This window comes from Panthera tigris, chromosome D3, assembly GCF_018350195.1.
Source record: "Panthera tigris isolate Pti1 chromosome D3, P.tigris_Pti1_mat1.1, whole genome shotgun sequence".
Taxonomy (NCBI): Eukaryota; Metazoa; Chordata; class Mammalia; order Carnivora; family Felidae; genus Panthera; species Panthera tigris.
In genome coordinates this window covers 42,551,008-42,569,325 of record NC_056671.1, presented here as the reverse complement: position 1 = coordinate 42,569,325, position 18,318 = coordinate 42,551,008, and positions in this window count along the sequence as shown.

The window sequence follows — 18,318 nt, the reverse complement described above, 5'->3', positions numbered from 1 at the left end:
AATTAATGTCTTTTGGACTCATCATAAAAAATTCTTTTAAAAGCTTATGTTTCTGAGGTTTGCAATTTTTACATTCATTTTGTCACTAATCCATTATATTCTTTGCTTGTTTTACAAAACTTTCTTGTGTTCACATTAAAGTCAATTTTTAAAAGAAAAACATCTCACAATTTGAATAATGGAACACAACTTTTAAAAAATATTATTTCTAGGGCCATCTGGGTGGCTCAGTCTGTTAAGTGTCTGACTTCAGCTCAGGTCATGATCTCATAGTTGGTGAGTTCAAGCCTGGCATCAGGCTGTCTGCTGTCAGTGCAGAGCCCGCTTTGGATTCTCTGTCTCCCTCTCCCTATCCCTCCCCACTCATGCTTGCTCACGTTCTCTCTCTCTCTCAAAAAAAAAAAAGTTAAAAAAATAAATTATTCTTTCTAGTCTTTGTTTTGTGAATATACTTTTACAATTATGAATTTGCATTTTTAAAAATATTCCTACATTTAAAAAAAAGTATATTTATTTAAGGGTGCCTGGGTGGCTCAGTTGGTTAAACATCCAACCTCTGCTCAGGTCATGATCTCGCGGTTCACAGGTTGGGGCCCGCATTGGGCTCTGTGCTGACAGCTCAGAGCCTGGAGCTTGCTTCGGATTCTGTGTCTCCCTCTTTCTTCCCCTCCACCACTCACACTCTGTCTTTCCCTCAAAAATAAATAAACATTTAAAAAAAATAAAAATAAAGTTTATTTATTTATTTTGTGTATGTGAGAGAGAGAGTGATGAAGGAGGAGAGAGTATCCTAAGCAGTCTCCATGCTATCAACACAGAGCCCGATGTAGAGCTCAAACCCTGAGATCATGACCTGAGCCAAAACCGAGTCCCACGCTCAACTGACTGAGCCACCCAGGTGCTCCTCCTACATCAAGTATTTTTAACGTTTCTACAATTATTGTCAATAACTGCATACTGTTCTGTTAGATATTTCACTGTGAATTTATTTAACTATTTCTTTTCATCCTTTTATTGATTTTTTTTTTTTTTTTTACTATTTCTGATAATGCTGTAATGAATATTTCTGCTAGGATAGCTATTCTTTCCCTGCTGAATTAATTACTTATGAATATTTTATGACTTTTGAATATTATTATCATTTTGAAGCCAGGAACAGTCAGGGACACAATTGTACAGTTTTACAATTGTATAAAAATATATTAGTTTTACTACATCTGCAAAATTTGGTGTTAATAATTTAATTTTTGTCATTTCAACAGATATAATAGACATAACAGATTTTGATTTCTTTGTATCAAACTTAGACAAGATTCTTCAAAAATTTGGAAACTTTTTGTATTCTTTCTTTTGTGAATTGTCTCTGGGATCTTGGATGTTCTTGGGGCATTTACATAGACTATTTTGTGTATGTGTTGATACTTTGTCATACTTAATCAAGTACTTTCCAAAACTGGTTTTCTCTGGTATTTTATTTTTCTTATTTTCGAATATTGTATGGATGTTTTGGTAACCAAATGTGTCAGTCTTCCCTTTGTGATACTGTTATTGCAAAGCACTTTTACATTTTAGAAATGAATTTTCTATAGTAGATCTTAGAGCAGAGAATAAATTCACATTAAAAAGTTCCAACTCCTTGTCTATGCAGTTAGAATCAAATTTGTTCAGGATGGCTTCCATCAATGAACTGGCAATTTTGGAAACAGAATAATCTATTTTATGATGGATATTTATGAGCTATTTGAGGAAAGTCAGAGCTATTCTTGGGATGGGTGTTTTGTTTTTTGTTTTTGTTTTGTTTGTTTTTTGGTTAAAAGCAGTAGAAATTGATTCATTTACCTAAATAAAAGGTAAATTACTGGAAACATATGAAAGGCTCACTGAATGGAAGAGAAGTCAGAGGCCCCAGATTAGAAATTGCTTAGGAACAAGGGAGACAGCACCAGGCACCATTGCTGAGATCCACCACCATAACAGTCTGGTCCACTGCTGCTATGAGAGTATGGGTGAGGTCTTCCTGATGAGAACTGACTCCAGACTACATAACACGAAGGATTTCCCAAGGTGGAGATCAGAATGCCTAGAGGAAGGGAGCTTTGGATGTTGGATGGTGCTGAAAAAGTGTTTACAATAGCACTTTTGCTGATTCAGCCCTGCCTATCCCTAGATTCCAGCTTATTGCTCTAGAAAGTTCTCTTCAACTGAAATCCACTAATGAAATGCCACAGAAGCCAGGTTTTTCTCTCCATTCCTATATTTTCCATACATTTTGAATAAAATGTAAAAACAGCTTAAGAATGCTGACCAGGCATCTATTCCACGTCTTCCCTTTTATATCAACATATTACTCCAAATAACTATTAGGTGTTTAGTCTGGTGCAGTTAGTATTAGAGAAAATGGAAGATAATGATTTTAGGGGTCATTTTATTCTGTTCCCATTAACACTTGGAACTTTATTGTTTTTTACTCGTTTTGCATTTTTATTCAGAGGTTGCACCTTGCCTGTTGTAAGCTTTTTTTTTAAGTTTCACGTAAGGTATCTCTTTTATTTGCTCATAGAACTATAGGCTTATGCTGAGATGGTTTCCTTTTTTGAACTATGTCAGGTTTAACATTTATTTTGTTTTTGAGGCAATGAATAATTGGAATTTTTGAATTTTGTTGTTTACTTAGTTTAGCTAAAATTTGTGTGACTTTTTAATTGATAGTCATACCCCTTCAGTATATTAATTTCAAGTTAGGCCTAAGAATTATTAGGAATTTGTATGGGTATACAATTTTTAGCAATATTACAGTTGTTTGAATATCATTAAATTATTAGAATTATTACTTATAAGAGAGTATATAAGTATGTCAAGCGTTTTCAACAAAGTTATACAATCTAAACATTAAACAGTGCTTTTTTTAACCATAAAAATATACTTCTGGGAAAATGTGCTAAAGAAGGAACAGGTAATAATTGTTTCGTACTTTGCATATCTTGGTACAGGTTCACGTAATCAGGAGCCACTATTATTTCAAGGCCCAATCAAGCTAAACCAAGTAAAATCTGCACCTAGCCCTATTTGTTCAATTAATCTTTTAAACACTATTTCTTATACGTTTACCATGAACCAGACACTGTGACAGACAATTGGTATTTACAGAATGGACATTATCAAGAAGTTTATAGTCAAGAAGTTTACAGCTCAAAATGCTATTAGTATAATAAATTCAGCAATTTATAACCTCTGCACTGCCTATTTTTGCCATAGAAAACCTAGATTATGGTTGTAATGCCTGTCCTGTAGTATTGCTTAGTCACTGATGCACATTACCATTATTATGCCACTACATTTGCACCCCAAATGTAGTGGCATAATAAACAGTGATAAATAGTTGTTTGTCATTATTATCTGTCAGTTATCTGGGACTGGACTGATCTCAGCTAGACAGCCCTCACTGGGGTTCTTTTCTTTAGTGGCTCTCAGATGGGGCTGGGGCTGGAGTCATCTTAGAGACTTCATCACCTATATGTCTGTTAGTTAATGCTTGTTAGTAGATAGGACCTCAGTTGTGGCTGTTGGCCAGAATACATCCATGTGGCCTCTCTATGTAGGTTGGCTTCCTTACAGCATAGAGGCTGAGTTCTAAGAGCAAGCATCCTGAGAGAGAGAGAGAGAGAGAGAGAGAGAGAGCGTGCGCACCAGGTGGAAGCTATATCACCTTGTAAGACCAAGACTTTGACATCAATAGTGTCACTTCCACTGTACTCTGTTGGTTGGGGCAATCACAACACATCATGTAGTAACAAGAACAATTTGGAGATATTGTTACAAGCCATCTTTGAAAAATAACAACTACCATAACTATTTAATTAGTTTAATTAATATCTATGGTATAGGCTGACAGTGAATTTACAGAGATTAATTTGGTAGCCACACATTAGATTAATAGGAAATAGAAATGGGCAGGAGGGGTACCCTGGTGTCTCAGTTGGTTAAACCTCTGGCTCTTGATTTTGGGAGCCTGCTTAAGATTCCCTCTCTCCCTCTCCTTCTGCCTCTCCCCTGCTTGTGTGCACACATGTGCGTGCATGCTCTCTCTCTCTCAAAAACAAAAACAAAAACAAAGAAAAGAGAAAAGAAAAGAAAGGAAAAGAAAAGAAAGGAAAAGAAAATAAAAAGGGAATGAAAGACTAGAAAACAATTTAGGAATAAGTGAATGATAAAAGGGAATTGAAAGCTTGTATCTAAGAAACATTTTGTTAGGAAAATAAGCAGAAGAGGGCTGCCTGGGTGGCTCAGTTGGTTAAGCCTACAACTTCAGTTCAGGTCATGATCTCACAGTCTGTGAGTTCGAGCCCCACGTCAGGCTCTGTGCTGACAGCTCAGAGCCTGGAGCCTGCTTCAGATTCTGTGTCTCCCTCTCTCTCTCTCTCTGCCCCTCCCCTGCTCGTACTCTCTCTCTCAAAAATAAAATAAAAAAACCCCCATAAAAACATTAAAAAAAGAAAAACATGCAGAACTTAAACACTATTAAATACAAATTAGAATATGTAAAAATACTCTGGAACACCTGGGTGCCTTAGTCGGTTAAGCATCTGACTTTGGCTGAGGTCATGATCTTGTGGTCCTTGGGTTTGAGTCCTACATTGGCCTCTGTGCTAGCACTTCAGAGCCTGGAATCTGCTTCAGATTCTGTCTCCCTCTCTCTCTGCCTCTCTCCCACTCACACTCTGTCTGTCTGTCTGTCTCTATCAAAAATGAAAAAATTTAAAAAATTGTTAAAATATTCTAAGACATTAATTCTAGCTTACTGGAATAATAATTGTGACAATAACATAAGTGGGAATATTAAAAAGTGCATATAGTTTTATGGGATTCACATAGGCATTCATTTCACATACTTGAAGTTTGGCATGATATTTGAGCTTTTAAATATAGATGTCTTGTATAACATTGAAATACAGGGTGAACATAGCATAACATCAAAATGTCCTGGATGAAATATATAGGGGATGGAAGTATATATTTGAGATTATGGGTATAGGAAGGAGAATTAAAACCATAAAATAGAATGTTTTATCTGAGGGAATAATACAAAAAGACATGACTCTAAGCCTATGGACTAAATCAGGGACTTTCTGTAGTTAGATGTGCAGATAAATAGTTTGTGTTTCTTTGGAAAACTATGCACTGTCTGTAGCATGCACTCTCAGGGAATCAGATTCTAGCCCTCCCTGTTCACTCCCTTTGAGGTATTTTGCAACTGTTCATAAGTTGTAGATAAGTGGTAGATATGTAAATGCTAACCTGTGATTTTAACTGACCCTCTTGATTATGGGCATATCAATTTTGTCTTCATTTGCAATTCATTTCAACATTCCTTTATAAAAATTTGTACTGTTTGACTTTCCCTTTGAACCTGTTATATCATCTACCTTGGGCCTTCATATCATATGAGTAAAAAAATTCCTTAAAATGTGTTCATGTTTATATTTGTATGTTATTAAAGACAAAATTATTCTGACACTTGTTAAAACAGGTGTCAAGACTATCACAATAGGAGAGAGAGATGAGGCCCAACTTGAAAACAAGGAAAAGCAGGGATCTGTGGCCAAGGAGCGGTTTGAAAGGGCTAAGTGTATAGAAAATTCCTAATAGGAGACATCAAGGGTAGGGAAAATTCTTGTTAAGTTGGCCTATCAGAGTTCTTGCTGAAGCCAGGGCCAGGGTGACCAGATAACACATGGGGGATGGTGTGGGATGAAGAATTTGACCAGATGTTATAGATGATCCAATATCATAGGTGGGGGATTCTCTCTAAACTGGCTTAGCAGGATTTTTGCCACAACAGGGCAGGCAGACTTGAGAGCAAAGCCCAAGGCCCAGAGCTAGTTGAGAATAGTGCTCAGAGGCACCCAACTTATTTGCTCAAGGAGAGAGTCTCTGTCAATATGTATCATAATTTCACATTGTTCTGAAAATTATCTTGGCAAATGGTAGAAGGATAATCTGAGTGGCAAAAGAAAACCCTAAAATTGTATTGTAATGGTGAGCAAGTTGGGTCTGGAGTGAAACAAAGAAAAAGCCAGAACATAAAACAGTTCATGCATGTCCTGACTCAACAATTTATAATTCTCTCAGCCCCTGCTTCTTATTAGTAGGGTTAGGAGGTAATAATAATGCCTACTTTACAAGGCCATATGCAGCTTCATTTGTTAGTTATAATGTGGGAGATACTGTTTCCTAAATCAGTGTGGGTTCTGCTAGCATGAAGCTATGACTACATTCCAGAAGTCCAGGAGTAGAATATTTCATGAAGAGCTGTGGAGTAGGAACATGGCAGAGATTTCTAGCTCCCTCCTAATAACCATTTTGTCTTTTCTCTGTTGTAGAACTTTTGCTTTTAGCTGAATGAATTATTACCCACTCATAGTCTACATCTCCCAGTATCTTTGATCACCTAATTTGGCTGTGGGATTGAGTTATGTGCTTGAGAATTGAGCAGAACAAATGTGGGGTATGGTTTTACATGTTTTCTTCCAATCCTCATCTAGAAGCTGAACTTATTTTGCAGTTCAGCTACTTTTGTCAAAAGTGCTCTATATTCACATAAACTATGCCTTTCAGATTTTTTCTCCCAGTACAGGTTGTTATTGAAAATTTCATAGCTGTTTTTTCTTGGTTTGTACTTCTGATTTTTGTTTCACATTTCTATTATCAATTGGCCTGTCTCCTGTAACCAGGGATGTTTGAAAGAACATGCAATGTCAAGGGAAGAAAAACAGAGGATTTTATCTTGGAGTCACAATTTGCTCTAAAATCCTGAAATTTGCTCTAAAATCTTTAAATTTTGAGATAACATGGCAAAACTGCACAAAAATTAATTTTCAACTTTGTTACTTTAACATGCTTCTGTAAAAGGTCCTGAACTTTATTTATTTATTATTTTTTAGATTTTTTCTTTTTTTCTTTTCTTTTTTATTTTTTTAATTTTATTTTTTTAAAATTACATCCAAATTAGTTATCATATAGTGCAACAATGATTTCAGGAGTAGATTCCTTAATGCCCCTTGCCCATTTAGCTCATCCCCCCTCCCACAATCCCTCCAATAACCCTCTGTTCTCCAGATTTAAGAGTCTCTTATGTTTTGTCCCCCCTCCATGTTTTTATATTATTTTTTCTTCCCTTCCCTTCCCTTATGTTTATGTGTTCTGTTTCTTAAAGTCCTCATATGAGTGAAGTCATATGATATTTGTCTTTCTCTGACTGACTAATTTCGCTTAGTATAATACCCTCTAGTTCCATCCATGTAGTTGCAAATAGCAAGGTTTTATTCTTTTGGATTGCCGAGTAATACTCCATTGTATATACCACATCTTCTTTATCCATTCATCCATCAATGGACATTTGGACTCTTTCCATACTTTGGCTATTGTTCATAGTGCTGCTGTAAACATTGGGATGCATGTGCCCCTTCAAAACAGCATAACTGTACCCCTTGGATAAATACCTCATAGTGCAATTGCTGGGTCGTAGGGTAGTTCTATTTTTAATTTTTTGAGGAAACTCCGTACTGTTTTCCAGAGTGGCTGCTCCAGTTTGCATTCCTACCAGCAGTGCAAAAGAGATCCTCTTTCTCCACATCCTCGCCAACATCTGTTGTTGCCTGAGTTGTTAATGTTAGCCATTCTGACAGATGTGAGGTGGTATGTCATTGTGGTTTTGACTTGTATTTCCCTGATGATGAGAGATGTTGAGCATTTTTTCATGTGTCGGTTGGCCATCTGGATGTCTTCTTTGGAGAAGTGTCTATTCATGTCTTTTGCCCATGTCTTCACTGGATTATTTGTTTTTTTGGGTGTTGAGTTTGATAATTCTTTCTAGATTTTGGATCCTAACCCTTTATCTGATATGTCATTGGCTAATATCTTCTCCCATTCTGTCGGTTGTTTTAGTTTTGCTGATTGTTTTCTTTGTTGTGCAGAAGCTTTTTATTATGATGAAGTCCCAATAGTTCATTTTTGCTTTTGTTTCCCTTGCCTCTGGAGATGTGTTGAGTAAGAAGTTGCTGCGGCCAAGATCACAGAGGTTTTTGCCTTCTTTCTCCTCAAGGATTTTGATGGCTTCCTGTCTTACATTTAGGTCTTTCATCCATTTTGAGTTTATATTTGTGTATGATGTAGGAAAGTGGTCCAGGTTCATTCTTTTGCATGTTGCTGTCCAGTTTTCCCAGCACCACTTGCTGAAGAGACTGTCTATTCTAGTGGATATTCTTTCCTGCTTTGTCAAAGATTAGTTGGCCATACGTTTGTGGGTCCGTTTCTGGGTTCTCTATTCTGTTCCATCGATCTGGGTGTCTGTTTTTGTGCCAGTACCATACTGTCCTGATGATTACAGCTTTGTAGTATAGCTTAAAGTCCGGGATTGTGATGCCTCCTGCTTTGGTTTTCTTTTTCAGGATTGCTTTGGCTATTTGGGGTCTTTTCTGGTTCCATAAAAATTTTATGATTGTTTGTTCTAGCTCTGTGAAGAGTGCTGGTGTTATTTTGATAGGGATTGCATTGAATATGTATAGTGCTTTGGGTAGTATCGACATTTTAACAATATTTGTTCTTTCTATCTAGGACCATGGAATATTTTTCTATTTCTTTGTGTCTTCTTCAATTTCTTTCATAAGATTTGTATAGTTTTCAGTGTATAGATTTTTCACCTCTTTGGTTAGATTCATTCCTAGGTATTTTATGGTTTTTGCTGCAAGTGTAAATGGGATCAATTCCTTGATTTCTCTTTCTGTCGCTTTATTGTTGATGTATAGGAATGAAACTGATTGATGTGCGTTGATTTTCTATCTTGCAGCTTTGCTGAATTCATGAATCAGTTCTAGCAGTCTTTTTGGTGGAATCTTTTGGGTTTTCCATATAGAGTATCATGTCATCTGCAAAGAGCAAAAGTTTGACCTCCTCATGGCCGATTTGGATACCTTTTATTTCTTTGTGTTGTCTGATTGCAGGGACTAACACTTCCAATACTATGTTGGATAACAGTGGCAAGAGTGGACATCCCTGTCTTGTTCCTGCCGTTCAGGGGAAAGCTGTTGGTTTTTCCCCATTGAAGATGATATTAACATTGGGTCTTTCGTATATGGCTTTTATGATCTTGAGGTATGCTCCTTCTATCCCTACTTTCTTGAGGATTTTTGTCAAGACAGGATGCTGTATTTTATCAAATGCTTTCTCTGCATCTGTTGAGAGGATCATATGGCTCTTGTCCCTTCTTTTATTGATGTGATGAATCACATTAATTGTTCTGCGGATATTGAACCAGCCCTGCATCCCAGGTATAAATCCCACTTGGTCGTGGTGAATAATTTTTTTAATGTATTGCTGGATCCAGTTGGCTAAAATCTTGTTGAGGATTTTTGCATCCATGTTCATGAAGGGAATTGGTCTATAGTTCTCCTTTTTAGTGGGGTCTCTGTCTGGTTTTGGAATCAAGGTAACGCTGGCTTCATAGAAAGAGTTTGGAAGTGTTCCTTCCATTTCTATTTTTGGGAACGGTTTCAAGAGAATAGGTGTTAACACTTCGTTAAATGTTTCATAGAATTTCCTTGGAAAGCCATCTGACCTTGGACTCTTTTGGGGAGATTTTTGATTGCTAATTCGATTTCTTTACTGGTTATGGGTCTGTTCAAGTTTCTATTTCTTCCTGTTTCAGTTTTGGTAGTGTATATGTTTCTAGGAATTTGTCCATTTCTTCCAGATTGCCCATTTTATTGGCATATAATTGCTCATACTATTCTCTTATTATTGTTTTTATTTCTGCTGTGTTGGTTGTGATCTCTCCTCTTTCATTCTTGATTTTATTTATTTGGGTTCTTTATTTTTCCTTTGTGCTCAAACTGGCTAGTGGTTTATCAATTTTGTTAATTTTTTCAAAGAACCAGCTCCTGGTTTCATTGATCTGTTCTGCTGTTGTTGTTTTTTTTGTTTTTTTGTTTTTTTTTGGTTTTTTTTTTTGGTTTCAATAGCATTCACTTCTGCTCTAATCTTTGTTATTGCCTGTCTTATGCTGGTTTTGGGTTTTATTTGCGGTTTTTTTTCCAGCTCTTTAAGGTGTAAGGTTAGGTTGTGTATCTGAGATCTTTCTTCCTTCTTTAGGAAGGCCTGGATTGCTAAATACTTTCCTTTTAGGACCACCTTTTCTGTGTCCCAGAGGTTTTAGGTTTTGGTGTTATCATTTTCATTGGTTTCCATGAACTTTATAATTTTCTCTTTAACTTCTTGGTTAGCCCATTCATTCTTTAGTAGGATGTTCTTTAGTCTCCAAGTATTTGTTACCTTTCCAAACTTTTTCCTGTGGTTGGTTTCAAGTTTTATAGCATTGTGGTCTGAAAATATGCACGGTATGATCTCAATCTTTTTGTACTTGTTGAGGGCTGATTTGTGTCCCAGTATGTAGTCTATTCTGGACAACGTTCCATGTGCCCTGGAGAAGAATGTATATTGTGTTGTTTTAGGATGAAATGTTCTGAATATATCTGTTAAAGTTCATCTGGTCCAGTGTGTCATTCAAAGCCATTGTTTCCTTGTTGAATTTTTGATTAGATGATCTGTCCATTGCTGTGAGTGGGGCGTTGAAGTCCCCTACTATTATGGTATTAGTATCAATGAGTTTCTTTATGTTTGTGATTAATTGATTTATATATTTGGGTGCTCAGGCATTTGGCACATAAATGTTTACAATTGTTAGGTATTCTTGGTGGATAGACCCCTTGATTATGGTATAATGCCCTTCTGCATCTCTTGATGCAGTCTTTATTTTAATGTCTAGATTGTCTGATATAAATACTTATATCAGACAGTCTACTCTGGCTTTCTCTTGTTGACCATTAGTATGATAGATGGTTCTACATCCCCTTACTTTCAATCTTAAGGTGTCTTTAGGTCTAAAGTGGGTGTCTTGTAAACAGCATCTAGATGGATCTTGTTTTCTTATCCATTCTGTTACCCTATGTCTTTTGATTAGAGCATTGAGTCCATTGATATTTAGAGTGAGTACTGAAAGATATGAATTTATTGTCATTATGATGCTTGTAGAGTTGGAGTTTCTGGTGGTGTTCTCTGGTCCTTTCTAGTCTTTGTTGATTTTGGTATGTATATATGTATGTATGTACTTATTTTCATCTTTTCTCCCTTCAGAGAGTCCCCCTTAAAATTTATTGCAGGGCTGGTTTAGTGGTCACAAACTTCTCTAATTTTTGTTTGTCTGGGAAACTTTTTATCTCTCCTTCTATTTTGAATGACAGCCTTGCTGGATAAAGAATTCTTGGCTGCATATTTTTCTGATTCAGCATAGGGAATATATCCTGCCTCTCCTTTCTGGCCTGCCAAGTTTCTGTGGATAGGTCTGCTGCAAACCTGATCTGTTTTCCCTTGTAGGTTAAGGACTTTTTTCCCTTGCTGCTTTGTGATTCTCTCCCTGCCTGAGTATTTTGTGAATTTGACTTCCATATGCCTTGTTGATGGTCGGTTTTTGTTGAATCTAATGGGAGTCTTCTGTGCTTCCTGGATTTTGATGTCTATGTCTTTCCCCAGGTTAGGAAAGTTTTCTGCTATGATTTGCTCACATAACCCTTCTACTCCTATTTCTCTCTCTTCCTCTTCTGTGACCCCTATGATTCTGATATTGTTCCTTTTTAATGAGTCACTGATTTCTCGTGCTCTTTTGTCTCAAACTCCCTCTTTTTTTCTGCTTAATTATTCTCCATAAGTTTGTCCTCTATATCACTGATTTTTTTGTTCTGCCTCATCTATCCTTGCTCCCATGGCATCCTTTCGAGATTGCAGCTCAGTTACCATATTTTTTATTTCATCCTGGCTAGCTTTTACTTCTTTTATCTCCACAGAAAGGGATTTTAATCTACTTTTGACTCCACAGTATTCTTATTATCATGATTCAAAATTCTGGTTCAGACATCTTGTCTGTATCTGTGTTGGTTAAGTCCCTGCCTGTTGTTTCTTCCTGTTGTTTCTTCCTGCTCTGTCTTTTGGATTGGATTCCTTCGTTTTGTCATTTTGAAGAGATAAAAGGAATTAATGAGGTAAAAAAATTAAAATTAAAAAAAATTAAAATTAAAATATTAAAAACAAACACACACACACAATCAAATAAATGAAGCTAGATTCTATGCGTGTTTTGGTCTGGGTGTTGAAAGGGGCTTGATAGATTAGATAAAAAAGGGGAAAGAAAAAAAAGGAAATCATTTGAAAATTTGAAAAAATGAATACACTGAAGTAGACTAAAATGAAATGATGAAGTAAAATAGAATTTGAAAAAACTTACACAAAAGTCAAAAATATTATAGAAAAAAATTAAAGAAAAATATTTTTAATAAAAATAGAAAATAAAAATCAATGTGTTTTCTTTCTCTATTCAAGAAAAAGAAAAGTAACAAAAAAGAAAAAAGGAAAAAGAAAAAAAAGAAAGAAAAAAATTGAATAGATGAACTGGCAAACAGACTGAAATATGACTGAAATTCTTTGTTTTCCCCTAAAAGTCAAACTATGAAGTGCTCTATAGTCCATCAAATAAACTGGCGGAGAGCCTTATGTTCCTGAAGAGCGAGGTTGGCCCAGTTGAGCGGTGCTTAGTGTAATGACTCCATTCTCCACTAGATGGTGCTGCTTAACTTACTGGGGTGGATTGTTGTGGTGCTTGTAGGTGCATATGCGCATGCACGGGAGGGGTGAAAACAGCGTCACCCAGCTCCCCAGTCTCTAGTATGGGAACCCTGTTCTCCCTGATCAGCAATCGCACACCTGTCCTTTGTCTTCAGTTTCTGTCCACTCCCCACTTTTAGACAGTCCGTGACCAAGCCCCAGGCAGCACCTCCCTCCTACGTTTTGTCTCAGATGCGGCTCTTTTCCTGACCCCTTACTTCTGAGGGACTGCAGCTTTGACCTGTTCTGCCCCTCTGTGGGAGGGTCTCACTGAGCAATGGCCAGGTGCTGGCCACACCCAGGAACATTTGCAGGACCATGCTGCTGCTGATTTCCAGAGACTGCAGCCAGGTGCCATCCCACCCCAGGAAAAGTTCGCAACATAGTGTAGCAGCAGCGTTTCAGGGACTGTGGAAAATCACAACACACATCTGGCACCAGGCTTCACCCTTAATGACCTTGTTCCAGCACCAGGGAATGTGGTTGTTCTCCTGGGTCCACTGGGGCCTTGCCTTTGGGGGACTCACACAGCCTCTACCAGTTGTCCTCCCAGAAGGGGAACTACCTCTCCCCATGTGGCCTGAAGAACCCTGGGCTCCACTCTGCTTCTGGGGATTTGCCTTTCTTCTCAGAACACCACCACGTATTGAGCTGTGAAGTTTCAGACTCTGCGCTCCCCCTGTTTATAGTCTTAATGGAATTTAAACCCTATCCTTTCTCTTTTCTCATTTCTTCCTTTTTAGTTCAGTCCCTGTGGCTGTTTATACTTTTCCACTTTCTCTCCAGCTGCTTTTGGTGGGCTGCTTTTCCTGTATTCTTCCTCCTTCTCCATCCTGTCTCCGCATGCAAAAGTGGCTCCCTGCCCTCCGTGGCTTCTTTCTCCCCCAGTTCACCTCTCTGCTGTGTACCTGCTGAATTCTGTGGTTCAGGTTGTACAGATTGTTGTGTTAATCCTCAGATCAGTTTTCTAGGTGTGCAGGATGGTTTAGTGTTGGTCTGGCTGTATTTTATGGATGTGAGACACACAAAAAATTTCCATGTTGTTCTTCCATCTTGGTTCCTACTGAACTTTATTGTTAATTAGCTTGAACGTATTGGAGTGAATATGAGTAATGTCAGTGATTCAATCAAATCTCCATTTGGGGCCCAGAATTATCCACAGAGTTTTCATAAGGGCCCAGATAACAGTGCAATAACATACTCATTCATATTAGAGATTTTTAAAAAATCTTAAGGAAACAGGCCTTGGACCTTTCTTATAGACAAATGATTAAATCAAAACCATCTGGTTCCTTTCATTCTCTTAGCCATGGTTGAGAAAATTTTACTGAATCTTTCTACCCTTACCAAAATAAATTTCTCCTCAAGATGCCTTCATTTTATAGATGTAGGTAGGTAGTATTATATTTATTTCTTTTTAAAATTTTTATGCTTTTGATATTTTTGTTGTTGCTTGTATATGCAAATTAAGAAAGAATCTCAGATTCTGTGTTTCCATGAAAAAGCCAGTGTTAAAATCACATGAAAGAGGAATTTGGTTGGTTTTTGTAACATTCTAATTAACTGAAATATATTTGATTTCTTCACCAGCACTTGTGTTTTACCTATAAATTCATTGAGACTTATCTTAAAAGGATTTTATTTTCCTTCTTCATAGTTGCTCTTCATGAAAGGGATTATAGATGTCTGAGCCAGATACCACTTCTGAAAATGCTTCTGAAAATTTACATTTAATACCCATTAGTATATAAACTGATTTCAACTCAGGGAAGATATTAGAGGAAAGCAATATGGACTCATTTATGATATTTTCCTTGCTTTAGGAAATCATTAATTTTGGAAATAGTTCAATTAGGGTGACTGCATTTCTCTTTAAAAAAGGCAAGTTAGGGAGACTTTAGGGCTGGTTAAAAGATACTAGTTCCAAAGGGCAGGGGACACAAGTGGTTTAATATATTCATGATTAGATCATAAAACAAGAAGGGACTCAAAGCTAGTCATCCAAGGCTTTTTTCAGGTACCACACTATGTTTTACTTGCACAAACACACAAATTTAAAAATCTGAGTTCTCACACTTTCTTCTAATTATGGCCAATTCCCTTGATTATGACATTGATTATGACATATTTGTGGTTTCTTCATGGACTTTTTGCTGCACTTCATTTACCTTCTTAGGAGATAGCACCTGTGAGTTGTCCTGGCCACCTGCTTATAATATAAGCAGGATTCTTTTCAAAATTCTAGTTGTCTTGTCAGCCTTGGTGAGCTGGACTGGGTAATATATAACAAGTGTTAAGGTGCCACTTGCACCAAACACCTTTAAAGGGAGGAAATCCTAAGTAAGTCCCCCTGGTTTCTCTGTGCCAGTTTTGGCTTCCGTAGTGCCACTCGACCCTGGTCACTTGAGGTCAGTCACCCAAGGGATAAAAAGGCTCCCAAGTATTTGAAGCAATTTGTAGGATGGTCCCTAGTACAAAAGGTCATTAACCCTTGAATTCAGTGGCAGGAACGCTGTACTATGAGAAGTAATATTTTCAGGCAGTGCAGGCAGAAGAGGAAATTGTCTGCCAATTCTGTTCTATTTTTTTCTACTTTCTAATGTTCGTTATGACTAAATTGTATGCTTCTTATTATTTTGCTTATTTGTCCATGAGTAGTTTGAGATGAGAGTAAGTGTATTTATTTGTTAGGTACCCATGTCAGAAGGAGAGCAGCAGAACTTGAGACTTTCTGAGTAGCCATACAGAACTAATGCAGAAGGTCATTATGGTAAGCACTCTGAAACATGCTACTTTGCATTGTGAAATTGTGGCTTTTCTGAGATAGAGGTGGAGTTTATTTTACTACTAATTTGAATCTGGGCCAACTTTATGACTTACTTTAGCCAATATAAAGTAGTAGAAATGACATTGTATGAGTTCTAAAGCCTAGGCTGTCCGAAGCCTTGCAGCTTCTGTTCCCATCCCCTCTTGGAACCTCCCCATTATCAAAAAGCCTGGGTAGACTACTGAATGATGGGACTTGTGGTGAGAGGTCGCTAGCTAAAACCCAGCACCAAAATCCCAGATGTGAAAATGAAGGTGTTTTAGACCCTCTAGTCTCATTCTAGTAAACAATTTTTGAAGATGCTTCAGTGACCAGGTGAGACCAACAGAAGAACCAACCAGCTGAGCCCAACTAATCCACAGAACTGTGAAACAAAATACAATGTTGTTTTGCAAGCCCTTGGCTATAGAGGATTTGTGTGCAATGCATCAGTAGATAACTGACACACTGGACCAGAGTTGACTGGGCTTAACAGAGATGGGACTGGAAGACAGTGTCATGAAGGTCTGGATGTATTTAGCAGGGACCCAATTTAGGCAAGAGGATTTGAGGTCAAGAGTTTAGTCCCAGGAATGAGTTGGAGGCTGAACAGGACAGATATGGAAGTAAAAAAGGGAGTTAAACACAGTAGTGGTAATAAATATCTGGCTATTTAACCTGATATATGTAAGGTGAGGATAAGAAGATTACTAATGTGAAGTATTATTGATTTGAAGACATGCTGCATACGGGACTAGGTTCTTAATTTTCCAGGTCAAGATTACAATTGGTTTCAGACTCAGGTAGCAGGCAGCACAGCCAAAATATCCAGTGACTCTAAGACAGTGAACTCTTTTTTAAATATTGTTTTAGGAAAGATTTAATTACATCATTTTGTTAAGAAAAATAATGTAAGTAGTCTTCGTTATCTGGCAACTTGTCTTCATGTATTGATTTATCAAATGTTCCTTGAGAACAGACACAGGAGAAGGCTCCTTCTCTCCAGTAGCTTATGGTCTGGTTGTAGGGATAGGAGTTAGTTATGGGGCAAGAAAGGCAGGATGCAGTTAAGGGATACGTGTGTGACAGGATGGAGCTGAGTGGATTTGTGCATATGGGATCTCAGTGAGAGGAACTGAGAAGAAAAGAAGAAGTAATGTGGTGAGGACTATTTGATGAGCAAGTCTGGGAGGATGGGGGTAAGTCTTTGCTGGTCCAGGGCCAGAGAAGAGAGGATCTTGGGTGGAAACACAAGGGAAGGGTGGGGAGGAGGAAGTAATTATATCAGGTTACATAAGTCTGATGGACCTATTTCCCAGTTCTCACTCTAAACCAACCCACAGTACTGTCCCAAGGTGATAACACTAGCACAAAGTCAAATAAAGTTTGTTGTGAGCCACAGTCACCCAGAAGGAGGAACTGGGTGCTAGCTATTTCAGGGAGGAGATGGTCCATGCTGTGGTACCTGCTCTCTGACATTCCCGGAAGGCTTATTTGTGATATGGCTCTATGAAGTTTCAGTTGCTGTGGTGGGTTTTCAATTGTGCCATGATATGAGATTTTTAAATAGGAGTTTTTGATGTAAGTTTTTTTTTTTTTTCAAGAAGAGTGAAATATAAATAAATTTGTCACTCGGTAGAAGTAAACAGTTAATAAAATGGTGGTATTTTAAAATGTCTTAATGAGTTAGTAGATACCAGCAGATATTTACCAGTAGGTAAAGTGAACTGAGAAGTTTCAGATTAGTGATTGTCTTAAACATAAAATGTAATGGGAGCCATACACTAACCTGACAAAAGAATCTGGCCCACATCATATAAGTCTTTCTGTGTGTCTGTGAAAGTGTGTTTTCAATATTATGAACATAAATGGTAAAAGAGTTTATCTCCAAGGGATCAAAATAAAACTCAGAATATTCTTACATCAGGGTAACAAGCAGGACCAAATATTGTTTGGAGGATATAGGTAACTGAGGTGGCACCAAATCAAAAGGCATTTTTTTCAAATAGTTGATGGAGAATTAAAATAATTTAACCTAAATTGTAACTTTATTAGTTATAAATGTACAGAGACAATAATTAGGAGACAATCCAAAGGTCAATAAGAAAGTCAGGATAAAGATTACTGCACTAATTTCATTTGCTTCAAAGAAAGTCAAGGGTGAGAGCTTTTATATCAGCTTCTAAAATAAAATATGAAAGACTAATATAAAACAGAAACTAGTGTGATGTTGTGCATCATGGTTAAAATAAAGCCTAAATAAAGACTTATATGGAGATAATGTGGAATGGTGGTTCTGAGTGAATTACATGTGATTACGTGTAATCATCACCCACCTATCTGGGTGTGTTTTATGAGGTTTACAGGGGATGGTATATCTAAAAGTATGTGCACAAGAAATCATAGTAAATAGTCAAAATTATTAAAGAAAGATAATATATGATTCTGAAAATATGGTCCTTGGAGGCTAGCATAAATTCCATACAAGATAAACCCACAGTTTAGATGAGTTTGAACAAAAGTATGCACTCATTAACCACAAACCCAGTCAAGTAAACATTTGCATCACTCCTCAATTTCCTTCATGCTCTTTTGGAGTTAGTTCCTCAACCCTTCCCTTGCTCATGACATGTGCTGATTTGCTTCCTGACACTGTAGTTTTATTTCAAATTTTTAAGAGTTCCATTTAAAGTAGAATCATACACTGTGGATTTTTGTGTCTGGTTTCTTTCACTCCCCATATTTTTGTGACTCATCCATTTTGTGTATCAGTGTTTTGTTCCCCTCTATTGCCAGGTTGTATT